Here is a 22,378-nt window from a genome sequence, read left to right as displayed (position 1 = left end):
AGAAGATGGGCTCGCAGCAATAAAGCATCCATAAACAGTATTAAAAATCACAGCACTCTTCATGTTAGTGCAAGATCTTGGAAATTTTCAGTGCCTCCTTGGGGGGTGACAGTTTGCTCATCCGTTATAATTAGATTTGCTGCCTTCTTATTAAGATAAAGGAAACATAACTGGCCCTGGTAATATCTACTTTGGTCTATGGATGTTGTTGCTTCCTCTGCAAATGTGGGTGAACTGTTTGCAATGCTTGTTAGACACAACTTGCAACAGTACTGAAGTGGTTATTGGGCAAGAAAGGGAACTATGTGCTGTAATGGGGGTACCTAGGTTGCTTGCAGTAGCTAAGGGCAAATGTTTGAGGTTAAGTCAGCTTAAAGTAGATTCAATCAAGACAATGTTAGTCATGATTAAAATTACCAAGCAGAAGAAAACTAGAGAATTATAGAAATTGTGTGTCAGTTTCAAATTCTTCTGTGCAAGGTCATATGGGAATGAGAGATACTTATAAAGTAGGATGTAGTCCAGTATTTTCAGAGGTTAATATAAATTCAGACCAATTTATTCCACTGCACATATGTGTATATTTCTCAGTTTTGGAAATTATCTCCTATAATTTTTAACAACCCCCCCCCCCAACCCCCGAGTTTAGGTACATTGGAGTCTGGAAGGAATGGTAAATTCTTTTTGAGTTTTGAGTAACACAATAAAAGGTAATTATTGATGATTTCAGAATGTGTTTATAATACTGGTGTGTAGGTTAACTGCAAGAGCAGCAAACAAAAAGCTTTGGATATTTTTCTCTCACACACAAAAAATAACTGGTTCTGTTCTGAGTTAGATAAGTGATTTAAAAAAAAAACCCAACTCAACAAACTTAGCATAATCTTTTTTTAAAAAAGATTTTATTTTTATTTATTTATTCATGAGATACACACAGAGAGAGGCAGAGACATAGGCAGAGGAGAAGCAGGCTCTCTGTGGGGAGCCCGATGCAGGACTCGGTCCCAAGACCCCAGGATCATGACCTGAGCCAAAGGCAGACCACTGAGCCACCCAGGAGTCCCCAAACATAGCATAATCTTCTTAAATAAGCTTTTCCAGATAGGCATACCTGAGAATGAAGGTGTGACCCACCTAAGCATTTACTCCTTTTCCTAGACTGCATGTGTCCCATGCCCACATTCTGCACGACATCACCACGTTTAGAGAGAGAATGTCAGAATTTCCAGGATGTCTGTTATAAATGATTGCTAACGTACAGGGACTCATTTTAATTACACATACATTTGATAAAAACATACTAATCATCAGCCTTAGTCCCTTCCCAGTTCCCAGCTCCTTGAAAACCCATGAGAAGTGATGGCCTCACCCTGATGAGACTCGTTCTCTCTCAGGCTCTTTTCTCATGTACTATCTCCCTTAAAGATTATCTTTCCGAAGTCCACTCACCATATTTTGTTCTTAGGGACAATCACAATTCCTGCGTGCCAATTCTCATTTTATTTATCCTATCTTCTCAAACTTATTCTACTTAATGGTTGGATTTACAGTTGAAAAGAAGGCATGTTAAAATCATGTTGATCTACCCTCTTAGCCATATTGGTCCTAGGGCCAATGGGCTGAGGATATAAAGAAACATCTGGAGGGGCACTTGGGTGGCTTAGTTGATTAAGCATCTGACTCTTGTTTTCAGCTCAGGTCATGATCTCAGGGTTGTGAGATGAGCCCCTCAATGGGTTCTGTTCTGTGAGAGCCTGCTTAAGCTTCTCTCTCTCCTTCTGCCCCTTGCTCTCTTAAAAAAGAGAGAGAGAGAGAGAGGGAAACATCTAGAGAACTTTTGAAACAGCTGTCTAATGAATAGGTTGCATGCCTTGAGGAAGAGCTTCACTGATGGAGATATTTCTGTAGAAACTGCACACCTATCTGACGTGGATGTTTTGGAAGGGGAGCCTGGCTGAATTGGATAGAAAGTTTTCTAGGCTTATGCAAACTGAATGAGATTGATCCTACAATCTCTCCACTGATGGTCCAAAGGAAGTGAAGTGTTTATTTTATTTATTTTCTTTTCATCCATTTAAAAAATTAAGCAGAAATATTCAACAAGATTATTGCACCTATAATATCTGGTGTATGTATCATGCTTTGGGGATAACTTTCTTCAAAGTCTCATTCTCAAGCATATTTCCTGAATGGCTCACTCTTAGCCCTCCTGCGCTTGGAGGGAGGTCTGGAGAGAGGATGGTTTTGTGAAGGTACTTCCATGATGAGGAGCTACTCAGGATGGTTTTGGAGCAGAGTGCCATGGAGAAAGAGAGCCTGGCAAGGCAAAGAGCACGCTGCATGTAGCTCCTAAAGGAGGTCTTAGTACAGGTGAATTAGGGATTTCAGCTGATCACTAGGAGCTACCCAGAAATGTGATAAAAAGCTGTCTGAAGTGGGCGGTATGTGTTTTACTAGGTTGGGAGAGATAAGATAACCATGAGCTGATTATAAACCCGAGTGTAAGGAGGATCTTAATGTGACTTTTGAACCCCACATGCTTTGGCACTTTTGAAATTTTAGTATCTACCTCCCAGAGCTATGTCTCCTCTCCATTCCATGGGGACAGTGGTGGAATAGTCATCAGGCATGAGATAATGTAGTAACCTTTTTTGAAAATATCTGAATATCCCCTGACCATGCCTGGAGATTGTATATACTTGAGCCTGTAAGGGCATATTTGAGTTTTAGCAAAGATTTTAGGCTCCTATTTCCTCGTTGAGCCTCCCTTATTCCAGCAAGAAGCATTTCCTCTCCTTTCCTTCTAAATGCAGTATCATTTTGTCCTTTCCTTATGCCACTGGTTTAGTTCCTTTATTAATTATGTGTTGAAAAGTTGTGTCCTCACTTAGCACTAGAACATTAGCTCCATGAGGCAAAGGGTTTTTTTTTGTTTCATTTGCTACTTACTGTCAAGAGCCTAGAACAGTGTCTGGTACACAGTAGGCATTCAATAAACATTGACTTAATGATGTAATAAATGCATCTCCTTGACCAATCCAAAAGTTCCTTGGTGATAGGACTAATCCCTTCATCTGTAAATATCTTGGTGGGCTGACACAACGGTTGTTGTGTTCATTGACCACTGGTTTGTGGGTGGTCACAACCCACCCTTGGTCCTCTCTCTTGGAAGGCTGAGGAGAGCATGTGTTGTAAGGTCACTATATTGAGGACCACAGGTTAGGCTATCTACTTAAAGCATTAAAGATTCTTTCCGAGATGCTTACAAATAGACATGGAAGAAATGCAAAAGCCAAGACCAGCATTGGTGTCCATGGCAGATTTTCACTTGTGCTCACCCGCCTCTCCCAGGAAACATCTCTGATGGGCTGTGGGGTGGGGGTTGGGGGGCAGCAGGAAGGGCGTGTGCTGGTTGTCACAACTGAGTGTTCCCCTCTGGTCAAGTCTGAGAGGAAGTGTGTGGTAAGCTATGTGGAGGCAGAACGTCTGGCCCTAAGAAGCCCTGCCTCTGTTTAAGTAAATAGATGGGCTCAAAGGGGCGCAGAGAGAGGAAGCTTTGTTGTGATGTGTACAATTTGATTTATAGCAGATACAAAGTCTGGCTGATGGAGAAATCAAATCTAATTCTGATCATCTAATAATATCTTTGAGTAGGTGCCCTGAGGGTAAGTTTTGGTTTTTGGCTTCCCTTCCCAGGGTAATGGATCATAGGGAAGAAGGAGTTAGGCAGACTCTTCCAGAACCTTGATGCTGAGTGAAATTATCTGGAAAGGAAATTTTAGATACAAGGATTTTAACCTTTTTTTTTTTTAAATTTTTTTTTTATTGGAGTTCAATTTGCCAACATATAGCATAACATCCAGTGCTTATCCCACCAAGTGCCCCCCTCAGTGCCCATCACCCAGTCACCCCAACCCCCCACCCACTTCCCTTTCCACTACCCCTTGTTCATTTCCCAGAGTTAGGTGTCTCATGTTTTGTCACCCTCACTGACATTTTTTTTTTTGTAATTTTTTAAAAATAAATTTATTTTTTATTGGTGTTCAATTTGTCAACATACAGAACAACACCCAGTGCTCATCTCGTCAAGTGCCTATCTCAGTGCCCGTCACCCAGTCACCCTCACCCCCCGCTCACCTCCCCTTCCACCACCTCTAGTTCGTTTCCCAGAGTTAGGAGTCTCTCATGTTCTGTCTCCCTTTCTGATATTTCCTACCCATTACTTCTCTTTTCCCTTCTATTCACTTTCACTATTATTTATATTCCCCAAATGAATGAGAACATATAATTTTTGTCCTTCTCCGATTGACTTACTTCACTCAGCATAATACCCTCCAGTTCCATCCACGTCGAAGCAAATGGTGGGTATTTGTCGATTCTAATGGCTGAGTAATATTCCATTGTATACATAGACCACATCTGCTTTATCCATTCATCTTTCAATGGACACCGAGGTTCCTTCCACAGTTTGGCTATTGTGGACATAGCTGCTAGAAACATCGGGGTGCAGGTGTCCCGGCGTTTCATTGCATCTGTATCTTTGGGGTAAATCCCCAACAGTGCAATTGCTGGGTCGTAGGGCAGGTCTATTTTTAACTCTTTGAGGAACCTCCACACAGTTTTCCAGAGTGGCTGCCCCAGTTCACATTCCCACCAACAGTGTAAGAGGGTTCCCTTTTCTCTGCATCCTCTCCAACATTTGTGGTTTCCTGCCTTGTTAATTTTCCCCATTCTCACTGGTGTGAGGTGGTATCTCATTGTGGTTTTGATTTGTATTTCCCTGATGGCAAGTGACGCGGAGCATTTTCTCATGTGCTTGTTGGCCATGTCTGTGTCTTCCTCTGTGAGATTTCTGTTCATGTCTTTTGCCCATTTCATGATTGGATTGTTTGTTTCTTTGGTGTTGAGTTTAATAAGTTCTTTATAGATCTTGGAAACTAGCCCTTTATCTGATACGTTTTGCAAATATCTTCTCCCATTCTGTAGGTTGTCTTTGAGTTTTGTTGACTGTATCCTTTGCTGTGCAAAAGCTTCTTATCTTGATGAAGTCCCAGTAGTTCATTTTTGCTTTTGTTTCTTTTGCCTTCATGGATGTATCTTGCAAGAAGTTACTGTGGCCGAATTCAAAAAGGGTGTTGCCTGTGTTCTCCTCTAGGATTTTGATGGACTCTTGTCTCACATTTAGATCTTTCATCCATTTTGAGTTTATCTTTCTGTCTGCTGCAAGAGAGTGGTCTAGTTTCATTCTTCTCCATGTGGTTGTCCAATTTTCCCAGCACCATTTATTGAAGAGACTGTCTTTCTTCCAGTGGATAGTCTTTCCAAGGATTTTAACCTTAAAGCACAATAGTAGTTACCTTTCAGTCAGCTGATGAATGATTTTGAGACAGTCATGAGATGTTCACTTAATGAAACCATAAACTTATAGTCTGTGTCTTCTTCTTTTCCCTTTCTCTCTGTTTCTCTCTGTCTCTTTCTGTGCATCTGTTTCTCTCTCTCTCACACACATGTACGTGCACACACACATGCACGTCATTCTGACTTTAGAAATTGCCCTGCTTTTGCATGTCAGTCTTTGCATGGTGAGGTAGCTAGAGCCCATCTCCTCATCACTAAGTGTTTAATGAAGCTGTCACTCTGTGTCACACACTTACTTGCTTCCAGCCTGTCTTCCTGCATGCGCCTGAAATCTCACTCTGCAGCCTGTCCTCTTGCACCTATGCTTTTGGACTCCACCAATTCCGTTCTTCCCATGCCATCTCCTTTCTGGTTTTACTAGTCAAAACTCTATTCCCTACCTACTCCACCTTCCCCAGAGTTCACCTGCTTTCAGCCCTGCGGTTCTCTGTGCATCTCTCAGCCCTCGCCTCCTGCCCTGAGGCAGCTCCGGTGGAGTGAGCCCAGCAGGTAATGCCTTGGCATGCTGGCCTGGTCAGGAGCCTCATCTGTAACCACCTTCTCCCTCCCTCCCCCTTGCCTTGCCATTCTTGATCTTGCATTGAACTCTATCACCCTTCTGAAATGCATGGGGTAGTTGTTACAGCTGAAGTCTTTGGCTATAGCCTCAGGGCCAATATCTAGAGTCTCAGCCTAGCAGAGAGGACCTTTGGACACAGCCCTTCATCCCCTGCCTTCTTGTACCATGTTCTAGTAAAGCATAATTACTATCAACCTTCTGGAAATTATAGGCTCAGTTTCAACCTTCCTACTACCTTGGATACATCTCCTCTTCCTTCTCAATGGGATAAACCTGACTGATCACTAAAGAGGTCATTGAGGTGCCTCTTCCGAGAACCCAGCCTGGGTCAGGTGCACTTGCTGGAGGTAGAAGATGGCCTTTGGGCCCCAATGGAGAAAACTTGTATTAGAGCCTGCCAGACTGTGTTTTACAAGGTGACGTCCTCAGGTAACAGGTTTCTATAAAGGTGGGTCAGGACTCCTGGCCTGTAGCATTGCACCTAACACATCGTTGTGTAGAAAATGTCTGGCTTTCTGATCACGCATCCTTAGACCTTCCCACCTATCCTCAATGCTACTTATTTTAGCTTATTGTTTTTCAAATAAAATATTTAATATAAAAAATCCCATCTCTTAGGAATGCAGAGAGGATGAGAGCATGTAGATTGAGGTCACCACTCTTTCTTAAAGCATGGCTTCAGTGACCTTATCAGCTGCTTCTATTCTCACAAGGTCATGTATTCACCACTACATTTGAGAATTCAGTGAAAGTCAGCAGAGCAAGGTCATCCCTCCATTTCCTACAAACAGCTATAAACCTAGAGTTTTTTATTTTATATGTAGATTGCTACAAGAAAACCTCAGCCAGGAAATGGCCATGCATTCAGCTTCAGTCCGCTCCTGGTCCCTTCATCCTAAAATGGAGGCGAGTCATAGGAGGAGCAAAGGAGGTGTTCAACATTCTCCAAGCTTCTGAGGCCTCTGCTACATTTAATTATTTCTGTTCGGACAAGCCTTGTTCTTTGTACTCCAGGTCACCGTGCTGCACTGTGCTGGACGTAATTCCTCTAGTTCACCTCTGCCACATGACTGTCGTTCACAAATGCAGGGCTCCTGGGAGATTCTAGACCTGGTCTTCCATCCAGGGCCGACTCCAGCTTCACGATAAGGATCTGTCCCAGTATGAAGACTAATGACTTTCTTTTTTTTTTTTTTTTTTTTTTTTTTTTGACTAATGACTTTCTGATGTTCTCATAAGCATGTCTTCACCCACAGACTGGAGGGGTCTAGGCAGGATGATCTTTGGAGTATCTTCTTGCTTGTGCATTTTGGGGTTCTGTGGATTGAAGATAGAGTTAAGAAATGAAGGTGGGTGGGGGCAGCAAGCATGGATCACTTCTGGCAGACTCCCTGAGAGCATAGGTAACAGCTATCAGACTGGAAGGGCAGTTCTTTTCCCATGGAATCTGGGCAACTGACCATAAATAGCCTGTGAAACTATGTCCCAGGTGTTGCACATAGTGACACTAACAGCATATGGGGCTGAGCAAGCTCTAGATCCCCTGATAGAATTTCTTTTCTTTGGTTTGGGGATTTTGCAGTGCCTGGCAGAGAAAAGGAACAAAAGAAATGGAAATCTTCTAGGAGTTTTCGCTTTTCATGCCTAGAAGCATGCCCTAGGGGTAGAGAGTGAACATACTTTTTGACATCTGTGTCCTAAGGGTGACAGCTGAGCTGAGGGTGAGAAAGGAAGAGGGAGAACTTGTATATTAGGACACTGGGTGTCAGGCAGCCCAGGTGGCTCAGTGGTTTAGTGCCGCCTTCAGCCAAGGGCGTGATCCTGGAGTCCTGGGATCGAGTCCCACGTCAGGCTCCCTGCATGGAGCCCACTTCTCCCTCTGCCTGTGTCTCTGCCTCTCTCTCTGTCTCTCTCTGTGTCTCTCATGATAAATATATAAAATTAAAAAAAAAAGAAGCATGGCTTAAAAAAAAAAAAGGACACTGGGTATCTGAGACACTCAAATAGAGAGAGGATCGTACAATTCAGCCTCTTGAGTTTACATTTTTTAACTTTAAAATTGTGAAAACGATCCCAGTTAAATAGCAGTCATTAAACACCCAGTTGATCAGGTGTTTAATAAACTTTTGTTTTGAAATATTCTTAAGGTAAGTGATCTCTAGCCTAGTGGACAAACGGGTTCTGATGACCTGGGATGAACTCCTTGTAGGAGTGACTAGATCTGATTCTCAGTTGATGCTTCCAGTACCCAAGGGTCACAACCGATTGCCGATAGGAAAACAGAGTTGGAAAATCTGCTCCCTATAGCCAAATGGGCATTCTATCCTAGGTGGATGCCAGCTGAAATGGAGCTCTATGTGTGGCCAAATGCTGTTGTCAAAAACAGAAGAGCTGGCTCTGACTTCCCCATGCCAGAAGGCAGCTGGGTGTCTGAAGAGCCAGCTGCTTTGCCCCCACTAAGGTGACACCTCAAGGCCCAGAATGACCTCCCTTGCCCCACTTGAGCCAGCCACACCACCCAGTTCTTTCCACTTAACCTTCGATGACAGGAAATTTCTAGAGGACTCTGTGTATAGTCCCAGAAACATGTGTTTTTTAATGTCATGGTCAAAGACTACTTAGTCTTTGCTTAGCTGACTACTGTCTGCTAAGTATTTGTATTTAGCAAGTTAGGCGATCTTTGCTCTCAAGGGGTTTATGTCATATATGCACATGCACACATTCCTCCATTCTTTGAACTTTAAAAATAGTGAATGAATGGATGTATGTTGAGCTAACAGAAATAATACAGCAACAAAATGTAGATGAATACATTTTTACTATAATTAACAAATCTTTATGTAACACATGGGCAAAGGGGGGTTCTATCCCTCACCAGGATGGAAGACCAGGCACGGCTCTCCCTTCACTGGGGGAGGGTGGGGCAGACAGGAGAAAAATTATTAGTTTTATTATTAAAACTATTGAGAGGGTGGATAGAACATAGTTTGATGAGTAGAATGGCAGCTTCCCACAGTGGCACCCATGGAGGAATAGATGGTGGTGCTGGGGAGGAGTAACATTCTAGCAAGTGAGAAGACTGGTATCCAGGAGTGATGGTATTCCAGGTTTCTCACTGAGTTATACAAGTGACCAGGGCTCATTGACCTGACAGCTACAGAGCTACATGTTGTGGTAGGAAGAATCTTATGGCTCCCTCAAAGAATCATGGTTCATGTCCTAATCCCTGGAAGCTGTGAATATGGTAGGAGACATGGCACATAGGAATTAGGTTGCTGGTCAACTGATCCTGAGATGGGAAGATTACCTTGGGTGATCTGGGTGGATCTGATGTAATCATAGGGTCCTCTAAAGTGAAGGGAGAAGGCAGGAGAATCAGGGTCAGAGTGATGTCATGTGATAAAGTCTGTATTGTCTTTGCTGCTTTAAAGATGGAGGAAGGGACCACAAGCCAAGGAATGAGGCAAGCCAAGAAATGGATTCTTCCCCAGAGCTCCCAGGGGGATGCAGCTTTGCCAACACCTTGAGTTTTAGTTGAGTGACACCCACGTTAGGCTTCTAACCTCTAGAACTATAAAATAATACATTTGTATTGTTTCAAGTCACCAGATATGTAGTAATTTGTTGTAGTAGCAACAGCAAACCATCTAATATGGAAACCTGTCTCTATTCTGTAATACAACATAATGGAAAAGTAATGGAATAGAAATAATGAAAAGAAGACTCTTGTCAAAATTAATTCTAAGGTCTCTTTCAGCTAATTTGTTTTACTAGAATGAGGGCAAAAACTTTATTTCTTTCCTGTTATATCCTCACTGCCTAGTTCAGTACCTGACTCATTAATATTCAAATGAATGGATTTTTTTTTAAACAAAATCCCTACAAAACCAATATAACTATTTTATTCTAAAGCGTATCACTAATATTAGAAATCTAAATTCAGGCTCTTGTTATAGATAAGGAAAATCATACCATTTAAAGATGAGAGGCTTGAGTAGCAATATATATATATATATATTTTTAGCAATATATATTTTTAAGTTGTATTTAAGCAAAAGTCATTATTTCTTTCTTCTTTGAACCTACACACGATTGGAGTGTTAACTCGTCACTTGCCTTTGGGTAAAACTGCTGTGATATGTAACATGTTGTGACCTTAATTTGGTAATGAAAAAAAAAAGAGTGCTCATTTTTTTTCCAAAACTCATTTTGGAGAGTTTGATTTTATTTACTAATAATATTATTAATGATCTTCACATGGCATCTTTTAGAATTAAGAATATTTCTAGTGTTGATTTGCTATTTCTTTACTTATTTTTCTTATTCTTTATATATATATATATATATATATATATATATATTTAAAGATTTTATTTATTTATTCATTGGAGAGAGAGACAGAGACACAGGCAGAGGGAGAAGCAGGCTCCTTGCAGGAAGTCTGATGTGGGACTTGATCCTGGAACTCCGGGATCATGCCCTGAGCCAAAGGCAGATGCTCAACCACTGAGCCAACCAGGCGTCCCTCTTTACTTATTCTTTGAAAAAAATCTTTGCTAGGATTTTGCTATGCCAGGGCCTGGAGAAACAAAGGTAAATAAGATATGGCACTTACTCCAAAGGAATTCACATTCTAGATGGGAAGAAAGGCAAATGCATAATGAGAATGTGGGATACTCAATGTTAAAATAATTTGTGGTGCTAAGGGGAGGGAACTTTTTTCAAAAAAGATTTTGTTTATTTATTCATGAGAGACAGAGAGAGAGAAGCAGAGACATAGACAGAGGGAGGAGCCTGATGCGGGACTCAATCCCAGTACCTGGGATCATGACCTGAGCCAAAGGCAGATGCTCAACCACTGAGCCACCCAGGCATCCCAGGGAGGGAACTTGTAACTCTACATTGAGAATACCACAGAGAGGAGGAGACATTTGAACCAGGAACTGAAGGACCAGGAGGAGGTTGGCCAGTAGAAGAAGGGGACATATTAATTGCCTACTGAATCTCAGGCACTGTACCAGGCACTTTTGCATGTAACTCCGTCATTTGATTTGAACCTGAAGAAAATTATATTCTAGATAAGTAACTTTGCAGCACCACACAGGGTAGGATTTACATGCATTGTCTTAAAAGTCACTGGTTTTAAATCTGAGGTGGACAAACTTTCTGTAAAGGATGAGCAGTAAACATTTCAGGCTCTATGGACTCTGTGGACTCCTGTCATAACTCTTCAACTTTGCATTGTAGCATGGAGAGCAGCTAATGATTAACAGGGAAATGAATGAGCATGGCTGCATTCCAAGAAAACTTTATTGAGAAAAATAGGCAGTGGCCCCGAACTAGTCCATGGGCTGCAGTTTGCTGACTCCTGTTTCAGAATGGCAATTATAGCCACCATTTTGTTTTGGAATATTTCTGGAGAGGGCACTTCTAAGTTTCATTAGTTTCTCAAGTGGGTCAGTGACAGTTTCAGAACGTGTTAATGGACTCTCACCAAGAAGTGATAGCAGACTGTATTAATAATGGAGGTACAGACTGACCCAATTTTCTAACATTTCACATCATTGTGGTTAATACTTAGCAGACCTCTGAGAATCCAGATATAATACATCTTTAGGTCATTACAGATGAGTCCAAAGAGAAAACCACACTAATTCATTCTTGGCAGAGGATTTGACATTGCGTGGGTATGTGTGTGTTTTAACTCTGAGGTTTTAAAAAACAGAGATAGAGAAGATTTGTCTGGAACCATTGGGAAGAAATTAGGTAAATATCTGAACAGATGACCTGGGGTTGGGGGTGGAGCCTAGGGCCTAAAGGTTCTTTGCTGCTGTCTTCTGGAAAGAGGCAGAAACATCTGGTTATTGTAACAGTGAGGGGCTATGTGGAAGGAAGTCCTAAGTGAGATTAGAATAGCAGAATACATCTTGACATCTTAAAGCAAGAAGCCAGCAAAAAAAAATCTGTCTTTAAAAGTTGATACTGTGGGAAAAGTCACTGAATTCAGAGATTTGGGTAAAAAAAATCTTTTAGAGCAAAACAGTGAATTGTTATAGAAAGATCTTTCCAAGGATATATCGAAGAGATAGAGGGATGTAGGAAGACACCTGGAAAACATGGCAGGACTTCCAAAATGTTACCAAGAGGAAACACTAGGAAGCCATGAAGTCTCCTGTCCTGGCCTGGTATGTCCTGGCCCTCATAAAAGGACATTTTTCTCTTGGCTAGTGATAGCACTGAACAGGGCATGGTTACTTTTGGGAACCCATTTATTTTGAGAAAAATGTTTAAAAGACCAAAGGCAGACTGAGTTTATGTTTTCAAATTTGGATGGTTCCAACTGGTTTGAAACATTTTCTCACCAACAGTAACAGATTGAAAGTGATGTCTGTGCCTCTTGTCTCCAGAGGTCCCTCTGCTCAGCGTCCCCAATTGTGTTTTGATCTGGTTTCCCATCAGGCTCTTGAATTAGGGGAAAGAGGGAGGAAAAGATGGAAAATATGGGAGTGATATCTTCCTGGAAGACATTTTGCGTGTTAGCAGGCTGCAGTTAGGCCAATCAAAACAATTTAAACTTTTCCTTGTGTTTCGGGTCCCGGGCGCCAATCTTGTCATGGATGAAACATGTGATCTGGGATGTGCACAGAGTTCCATAATGTGGGAGCTTCGCTTTGCTGGCCTTCCTGCTACTGTACCTCCTTCTAACTTGCAGGCACCAACCTTGATCCCATTGTGCATTTCTGTTCCTGGGCTCTTCCTAAGTTAGATCCAGCTTTGGCAAACTCAGAAAGAGCTTCCTCAACATAGAAATCTTAGGGTGGGGGCGCCTGGGTGGTTCAGTCAGTTAAGCATCTGTCTTCAGCACAGGTCATGATCCCAGGGTCCTGGAATTAAGCCCTGAGTCAGGCTCGCTTTTCAGCAAGGAGTCTGCTTCTCCCTTTCCTTCTGCCTCTACCACTCCCTGCCCCACTCATTCTCTCTCTCTCTCTCTCTCTCTCTCTCTCTCGCAAGTAAATAAATTAAATTGAGGAAAAAATGCTTAAAAAAAAAAAAAAGAAAGAAATCTCAGGGCAGGGGCACCTGAGTGGCTCAGTCACTTAAGCATCTGCCTTCATTTCATGTCATGATCTTAGGGTCCTGGGATCAAGCCCCAAGCCCAGAGTCAAGCTCCCTGCTCATTGGGAGTCTGTTTCTACCCCCTGGTCTTGCTGTCTCTATCTCTCAATCTCTCAAATAAATAAAAAATCTTAAAAAAAAAAATCTTAGGGCAGCTGAAGAGCATAATCGGTGAAGCAGATAAATGCTTTGATGTGGTTTAAGTCAAGCAAACAGTGTTCATATAAAAGGCCTTAACATGTAAACTAATTAGAGTCTTATAATTTGACTTCTGTTTCCCATCAGACAGAGCTCTTTTATAATGTGAGTATAGTAAAGAATAACCATATTCTTCAATCTCTCTGACGTTCGTTTCCTTTAGTAAGGATTAGATATAAGGGCTCTTCAAAGCATTGAGGATATATTTGATAAAGCTTTGAAGTTTTTATTAGCTTCACTGGAAATCTTTGTTTCCTGGCAAGTTCACTAGTGGAATACATAGTTTCTTATAGAAATCCATTCCTTAACTCTACATAGTAAATAACCTAGTCAGTGGGGATGCTATTGCAAGATAAAATTAATGTATCTAAATGGGTCCTGAGTCATTTCTTACCACTGTAAAGCTTTTAAAGTCATAAGGAGTAATGTTATTTGGGTCAAATTCACCTTTTCTTTGTCTGAATTCGTCTCTTTCACTCCTGGGTAGGAATATAATACCCATTTTCTGTAGACTCACTTGGCTACTACTGAATACAGAATGAATCTGCACTGTTTCAGCACCTCGTTTCTTGGTCAGTGATACCATCATGCACTCGGTTGCCCAGCGCCCCTTCTCATCTCCTCTACCGTCATCACCCCATCCAGCGCTGACTCTGCCTGGGTGGCTGGGGTGGCCCCCTGTCAGGTTCTCTACTTCTTTTGGTCCACGTCCCCATCTGCCTGCCCCTAGAGCCTATTCTCCTTAGTGTAACTACAATTAATCTTTAAAACTAAATCAAGATCACGTCACTCCCTTGCCCACACCTAACAGTGGCTTCTGGTAACTCCAAATAACCTGGAGTCATCCTTTGACACAGGGCCTGTCTGATCTGTGCCAGCTGTCTCTGACCAGCATTTACTGCCAGCTCCCCAGCACCCCTCTCCTCTCCCTCACTCCACTCTAGCCACACTGGCCACCTTGCTTATCCCTTGGACTCCCAGTCACACTCCTGTCTCACAACTTGAGGACTTGCACTGTTGTCCTTTCCCCTGCCTGACCATTCTTCATTTACATACTCACCAGCTTGCTTCCCCCAGTTCTTCTAGATCTCAGCAGAGATATCTGCCTTCTTTATCTAAAATAAAAGCTCCATAATTTTTTTTAAAATAAATAAATACTCCTTGTTCTCTTACCCTGTTCCCCCCCCAAGCTTTTATAAACCTACAACCTATTATCAGTTGATCAGTTTGTCTATTTAACCATTCATGTACTTATAATTTGTCCATCACTCCTGAGAGAACGTGAGCTCCATAATGACAGGGGTGCTGGTTTGTCATTGTATCTCTTGTGTCTAGCATGCATGGGCAATCAGGATGTATCTTCAGGGTATTGAATCAAGGAAAGAACCAGAATCATGTATATTGTTTTTAGTCTGCATTTGTAGATCAGATCATAGTGCAGCTGTGTTGTTCATAGGGCACTGATGGTGAGTGATTTTTCTACCTTACTAAAGGTTTGCAATGAAAGTCAAGATTTATCTTAGATTTACTTCTTGCTTGAGGATTTTAGCAGAAACTTTGGTTTGCTTTCCATGTAGTTCAACTTGTAGGGGATGTAGTATCTGAACTTCTTGGTGATTTAGTGTTTTGTAGTGAGCATCTGTGTAGATGGACAGAGCCATTGGAGGAGTAAGTTGTCACCCGTCAGGTGTGGGACACCTGCCTACTTTCCTCAGTGATCAGCAGGCACATATTTAGCATGAGGAGAAAGAGGCACTTACCCAAGTCTATTTTTTAATATAGGAGAGTTCCCATAATTATATAAAGACTCAGAGGTTACTTTGAGATATTTTATGTGCCTAAAGGAGCTTTTTCTCCTACAAATGAGCAACCGATAATCTTCTTATAAATATTGTATGAGAAGGAATTGGGAATGGGAGTTAATAGAGGAAGTTCGATAAATGGTTTGTAGAACTTTGTAGAAAATAAGAATAGTCCCATTCCATGAGATAATTTTGTTTGCATAATTACAAAGTGCTGCTTTAAAAAAAGTAAGATTTACTGATGTATAATTTACATGCACTAAAATTCACTCTTCTAAAAGTGATGTGTCTTGATAAATACGTACAGTTGTGTAACCACCACAATGAAAATATAAATTTCCATCACCGTAAAACATTTCTCATGCCCCCCTTTAATCAGTCTCTCCACTCAGTTCTCACCCCTGCAACCCATGGTCTGCTTTCTGTCCTTATAAGTTCTGCCTTTTTCAAATGTCATATAAATGGAAACATACAGTCTATAGCTTCTGGAGTCTGGCTCCTCTCACAGCTTAAGGCACTTGAAATATGACCATGTTGTTGTGTGTTCAATGATTTGTTTCTTCACCGCTGAGTCATATTCCATTGTGTCAGAAGAGAGATTGCTTATCCATTCACCAATTAAAGAACACTTGGGTCATGTCCAGTTTTGGGTAATTATGAATAAAATTCCCATAATATTCATGTATAGGTTTTTATGGGATCATAAGTTTTCATTTTTCTCTTGGATTAATACCTAAAAACCAGAATTGCTGGGTCAGATGATAGATATATATTTAAACTTTAAAAGAAAAACAAACAAATTGATCTCCAGAGTAGCTGTATCATTTTCTATTCCCACCACTAAGCTGTGAGGTTTTCATGAGCTGCTAATGCCCACTTGGCTTTTTTCCTTAGAGACCTCAGGATTTATCCCTTCCCTTTATGTCCTTTCAATTTTATGTTCCACGCTCTTCTATTTGGACCTTTGGATTACTTATATTTAATAGTTTTTCAGTTCTTCACTGTTGAAGAACTGGGTTTCTTTTTTTCTTTTCTGCACGTGACACAGGGCCTTATATTCTGTAGATGCTAAGTTTGCATCTTATCTGATTTGGTTGTTGTAAACCAAATGAAACTGATCTCCAGGGTAATGAGCGCCCATCATGGGACCTTGGTGTGGGTGTAGCAGGGTCACAGGATGCCTCCAGGACAGGTTGAGCCCTACCCCCAGATTTGGGGAGAGAGTCCTTTTGTTTCTCTTCAGGTAGTAAGGTGTCACCCACCAGGTGTGGGATACAGAAGTGTGTTTGGACTTTCACAGTGGTGTAGATCCATTTTGCTCTAGGTAGAGAAGTCATAAACTAATCTGTTTTATTACATTATTACAGTGTTTATAATAATTTGTATTTATTGTAGTATATATAGTAATTTTTACTAACCTGTGTTAGATTTATCTTGGTGATCTTGACTATGAAGTGAGAAGAATCTTGTGAAAGGTATTTATCTTTCTTAAAGCTTTTAAATTATTTTTTAATCAATGGTGCAGCATAGCATAGTGGATTAGAGTCAGGACCCTGGAGCCAAAAATGCTACTAGCGGACTGTGTGACCTTGGATAACCTTTCTACGCCTTAGTTTCTTGATCTGTAGAATGGGGATATGAATAGCAGCTAGAAGTGGTAAGGAAGTGGTTAATCTACAGATAGCACTTAGAACATTGCCTAGCCAATATTGAGTGCGCTGTGACTACCAGTTGCTGCTGTTATTGTTAAGTAATCTTTCCTCTCACTACTCTGAAAACAGATGTTTTTCACACATTTATCACACTTTCACAGTTGTCAGATATGAGATGCCATTCAAAGAGTGATTAACGTTCTGTTAACAGTGAGGACCAGAGTTTTATGACATTACCTGGAGCTGATTATCCTTGCATGTGTGATTTCTACTTGCATATGTTGACTCAGGTCACATTTTTAAGTGGTATCAGTTCTCTGGTCTAGCTTGCTTATTTTACTTTTGGAGGCTCAGGAGGAAGTTTTCCAGGTACGCTGTCTTCCTCCATCAGAGAAGATGTCCCTGCTTCCCCTGTCGGGAGGGGCGAGCCCAACATAGTTTGGTCACTGAGTCACATGGAGGTTCCAGCACAAGATCTTGAGTCCTTTCTCTCTTCCTAATTCTTTTGGTTGCTATCTCCATTCAAAATGGTTTATTTTAGAGGTGCCAGGGTCATGCAGTTGTTAATCAACCAACTCTTGGTTTTGGCTCAGGTTATGATCTAAAAGGTTGTGAGATGGAGCCCACATTGGGCTCTGCACGCTCAGCACAGAGTGTGCTTGAGATTCTCTTTCCTCCTTTCTCTCTAAAGTAAATAAATAAAATTGTTTTAGCACTGCTGAGCAACTTCTCCCCTGATATTTCTTAAAAGTAGATATTTCTCCAGGGAACAGACCTTACCTGGCTTTCCCATTTGGGACCTGTGGTTTGTGAGTCCACTAAGCTCTCTCTGTGCTTGGGGGTCATGCTTCAGGGCCAGAGTATGTGGTTCTGGGTACCAGTGAGCATGCACACAGCCAGCAAGCGGGTCTGTTCACGCCCACTCAGGATTAGACCTGCCCATATATGTGCCTGGCTCTGTCAGAGCACTGCTTTGCTCACTTACTTCAGAGTTATCACAGGGGATGAAGGAATTTATGTCGTTGGAAGCATTGTCTGAGGGCTAGCTATGTCATGCCTCACATGTGTACTATTATTTTATGTGTGTGTCTATCTACTGATTTAATTATATTTTAAATCCAGTATAGTTAACATACATTGTTTATATTGGTTTCAGGTGTACAATATAGTAATTCAACAACTCTGTATATTACTTGGTGCTCATCAGTCAGTCAAGATAAGTGTGATCATAATACCTGTCATCTATTTCACCTATCCTCCCCCCCTTAAAATTACTAAATATAAAGTTGGCTCTTACTATTTATCTTAGTTTGGGCTGTTGCAACAAGAATACTATAGACTGGATGGCTTAATTGGTAGACACTTATTTCTCACAGTTCTAGAGGCTGTCCAAGGTCAAGGTGCTGGCAGGTTCAGTGCCTGGTGTGGGTCCTGTGTGTCCTCTTCCTGGTTTTCAGGCAGCCACTTTCTTGCTGTGTCCTCACATGGTGGAGAGCAGAGAGAAGCAGCAAGCGCTCTCTGTTTCTTCTTTTTTTTTTTTTTTTTTCTCTGTTTCTTCTTATAAGAGCACTAATCCCATCATGAAGGCTCCACCTTCATGACCTAATCACCTCCCAAAGGCCCCAACAGTAAATATCATCACCTTTGGGATTAGAACTTCAACATACTAAATTCAGAGAACACAAACATTTGGTTCACAGTTCTATATTTGGGTGCTATAAACAATATAAGGTCATAGTCACAAGTACATGTGTCTATCACATAGCAAGCTGAATTTTTATTCAATATTTGCTACTGGTTTATGCATTTTGTGTTTGCTAAGAGGCAAGTACTGGAAGACACTAAAGGTTTTGAAAAAAATATATGTAGAAGGTAAAATTGAGAATTCTGCCCCTTAATTTGTATACCTGTGATTTTAGATAATACCCACATCCCTTGGATTTTGAAGCGTAACACCTCCTAAGGTTTTGTAGGAGCATGTTTGAAAACGTAAGAAGACCTGATGCTCTCTTTTAAGACCTGTTGCTGTAATGGGATATATGGGAAACCTACCCTAGTAGCAGCAGAAAGCCTATCAAGCAGGAAACGTGTCCCCCTAGGAAGATAGCCTCAAGGACAGCAGGGTGGCAGAGTTTCTGGATCTCACTGGGGAGGATTGAACTGCTTATTTTAGCTCCCTCTCCTTCATGTGTCCCCACATCAGTTGCTATTTTGATTGGGAGCATCTTCCTGCAGCTGGTGGTGTGCTGACTGCCAGAGCCCTTGCAAGGGGAATGAGCTGCCCTCTGCCCACTGATACCCCTGTCAGTCTTTCAGAATCTATTTGTTGAGCACTGGCCTCATGCCTATGAAATACTAAAAAATACAATACAAGATAAAAACCCAGTCTCATTTTAGAGGAAAAAAAAATGCATGAACAAATGAAAGATCTCTTGATCAAGAGGAATACAAGAGGATAGTCACAGTTGAATTATACTTTAAGATGCATTTAGTATATCATTACTTAGTGAAGGCTACCAACATTTAGTTCACAAAGAATCCAGTATTTAGGAAACTATTCACCATTCTATGGATATTATCCTAATATGTAAGAGTAGTACAACATAGTAGTTTAGGATGACAAACTCCTATAAATTACTTGACAAATAAAATGGGCCAATGGTTAGTACTCTAAAAGTGGTCTATTATTTGTTCTTTAACCGAGATTTTTGTACACCTTCCCCCATATTAAAACAAAACCTAGATGGTCTTAGTGTGTCCTCAATAACTGTCCTTTCTTCTTTCTAAGGCCATCTCAAAAATAAAAATAAAAAAGATTAAAAAAAATAATGAAGTCATCTCAGTGGGCCCAGTGATCTTTGAAGGGCATCCCCCTCCTCCCTGCAATGTTCCTGCTGCCCTCTCTCCTGTGTCACCTTCCTACTTTTGTCATTGCTCAATTGCCTCTAACCTTGGCTCCTGCACATGACCAGTTCAGTCACTTACTAATGGTTTTTCCATCAACTTGTGTGGTCCTGGAATTAATGCTAACAGAATGACACCTAGGACACCAATATAGTAAGTACATATCTGGGAGGTGATGGAATGAGACTGTCCCCACACAGTTACAGATCCATGATGATGTCTACAGGTTACTGTGGAGTTCCAGTCAGTGGGTGTTATCTAATAGATACAGTTTTATTGACTTGTAGGTATTTTGTTTATTATTTATAAATGTTCAAATAATAACAATGATTACTGTTTATTGTTATTGCTATTATTATTATATTATTGCTGCTCTGGCTAATCAAATCCTAGATGGTTGAGAATTAGCTATAGTGGCCATCTATAATTAGATAATTGGCATGAATTGAAGAGACAGAAAGCTCACTGAGAAAGAATTAAAACAGTCAGAGAAGGGTCTCATGGAAATGGAGGCATCTAAGCTGAATCCTGAAAGATATCTTGAGATTTGTCTGGGGGTAGGGAGGAAGTGCCCATGGCTCCTGAAAATATCTTTAAAAAAAATATTTATTTATTTATTTATTTATTTATTTATTTATTTATTTATTTATTTATTATTTTGGGGGGGGAGAGGGAGAGAGATTGAGCAGGAGGGGGAGAGAGAGAAGCAGACTTTAGGCTGAGCATAGAGCCAGATACAGGGTTCCAACCCATGACCATGAGATCATGACCTGAGCAGAAACCGAGAGTCAGAGGCTTTAACAGATGAGCCACCCAGGTGCCCCACTCCTGAAAATATCTTAAAGAATCTCCTTTCCTTGCTGTATCCAGGAAAGGAAATATGGGAGAAAGAAGCCAGAGTGAGAGTAGGTCTCGTGGAAGCTGCATCCCTAGGATCTGTAATAGGGAATTCACCATTGGGTGCCTGGTGAAGAGGGGGAAAGGCCCTGCTAAATGCTCTGGACCTTGAGGCACCTGACATTGTAGTGAAGTAGTATGTGAATGAAACTCACCAGAAATGTCCCTTCACTGTGGGCACCTCCATCGGCATGTTCTGTCAAACCTGTCTTTTGAAGTGTAGCATATAAATATGTTTTTCTCTGCTGTATCTTCCCTCCAGAGACAGTTGGTCTAGAATTAGTCACAAAGTCATGTGAGACGTGTTGCACAGGGGTTGATAATAGTCTGAAAGCCCAGGTGAAAGTTTGTTTTTGACAAGGAAGAAATACTTCAGAAGGATGGAACAAGCCCTGGCACTATGAGCTAAGACCTTATGGGTCCTACCTTGACTTGGGTGCCTCTTCCTGCTGCACATTGATTCTCTTTTCCCCATTGCCCTGTTTTCCTCTGAAATCTTTGCTGCTGTTAGGCATGTTTGACTAGTTTACTAAACTTCAGCCTGTCACATAATTTGGACCCTTTCCTGATTGTGGTTTGGCTCTTTTCTTTCCCCAAGTTATCTTGTGTGCATTAAAGCTGATTTATTGTTCTGTTTTCCTATCAGTTACTATATTCTGAAGTTTTATTAGCTAGTGACTATCCCTTTGTCTTTGGGCAAACCAGATTCCTAGAACTAGTGATGTAGGTACAGGCCTTTCAAACTCTTTCTTGGTCTTTGGGCTCATGATCTCAATGGTAGATTCTCTTTTTTTTTTTTTTTTGACCCACAGTTGTAGAGTTCCAAGGGGATGCTTTTGCACACTCAAGTTTGAAAACCCCTGTTCTAGAGGGTACTTGAGGTGCATGGGCCAAGGACAGACAGACATGGGAGTCTGGTCAAAGAGTAGAGCTTGCCAAGAGGGAGAGATGAGGATGTCTTCTCCTACCCTTACCTCTTCGCTTCTTTTGATCCTCTTGGCTCTTTTCCTTTTAAATATTTCACTTTTCATTCCTCTGTGGCCAGTACAGAAAGTGGGTCTCCTTCTCTAAAGCAGGCAAATTTCTCCCCAGTTTAGTATACTAAGGAGGGGCCCTGGGGGGAAGACAGGCTTAAATTGGTCTAGCCCAGTTCACAAGTCTCCAAAGCTTTTTAGTAATAAACAGATTTGTGGAGGAGGAGGGAATTTTTTTTTTTTTTTTTGGCACAAAAAAACAGTCTACTTAAACCCAATAGTTTGTGTTTACCACAACCATCTTTGTGGCTTTAAGTAATGAGTTCATAGCTGTCTGAATTTTACCGAGCAGGGGTGACAATGGTTTTTTGTTTTGAGGGAACTACACGTGGGTTGACTCCCCTCTGCCCCCTCAGCACCACCAGATGATTGCCTTATAAGTTGCCTCAGCATGGGCTTCTAGAGAGGAACCCCATTCTCTCTACATGAGTTAAGTAAGATAGGATCAGACACCATGCCTCCCATATGTTTCTAAGAACAGAAAACTGATGCCAGCTCTGGTCCTTTACAATGTTGGTGTGTCATTGGCTGCTGTCCCATTCAGGGCCTTCTGTGCCTGAGCGAACTCTTTGCTAAGATGACTCTTTTAAAAGGTAACACAAGGAAGTGCTGAGCAGACATTGGGAGGAGAAAGAAGGAAGTGCCTCAGTATCCCGAAACAAAAGGTTTTCCAAAGCCACAGCTGTTTAACCATTAACCAACTAATAAATTTGGGGGCTTTCCTCTTTAGTCTGGGATCTCAGGGCTGAAGCCTTGCTTGTGTTTAGTATCCTTCTCGCAAGATGAGTCATTGGGATG

At 41.4% G+C, this 22,378-nt stretch overlaps 1 protein-coding gene across 4 annotated transcripts in view; it reads left to right on the top strand.

The window, feature by feature from the left end:
* SVIL (supervillin) overlaps positions 1-22,378 on the top strand; it is a 230,942-nt gene that overhangs the window by 37,441 nt on the left and 171,123 nt on the right. The window lies entirely within an intron of this gene.

This window comes from Canis lupus, chromosome 2, assembly GCF_003254725.2.
Source record: "Canis lupus dingo isolate Sandy chromosome 2, ASM325472v2, whole genome shotgun sequence".
Taxonomy (NCBI): domain Eukaryota; kingdom Metazoa; phylum Chordata; class Mammalia; order Carnivora; family Canidae; genus Canis; species Canis lupus.
The sequence above is the reverse complement of the archived record's forward strand: the minus strand, read 5'-3'. Positions and strand labels throughout refer to the sequence as shown.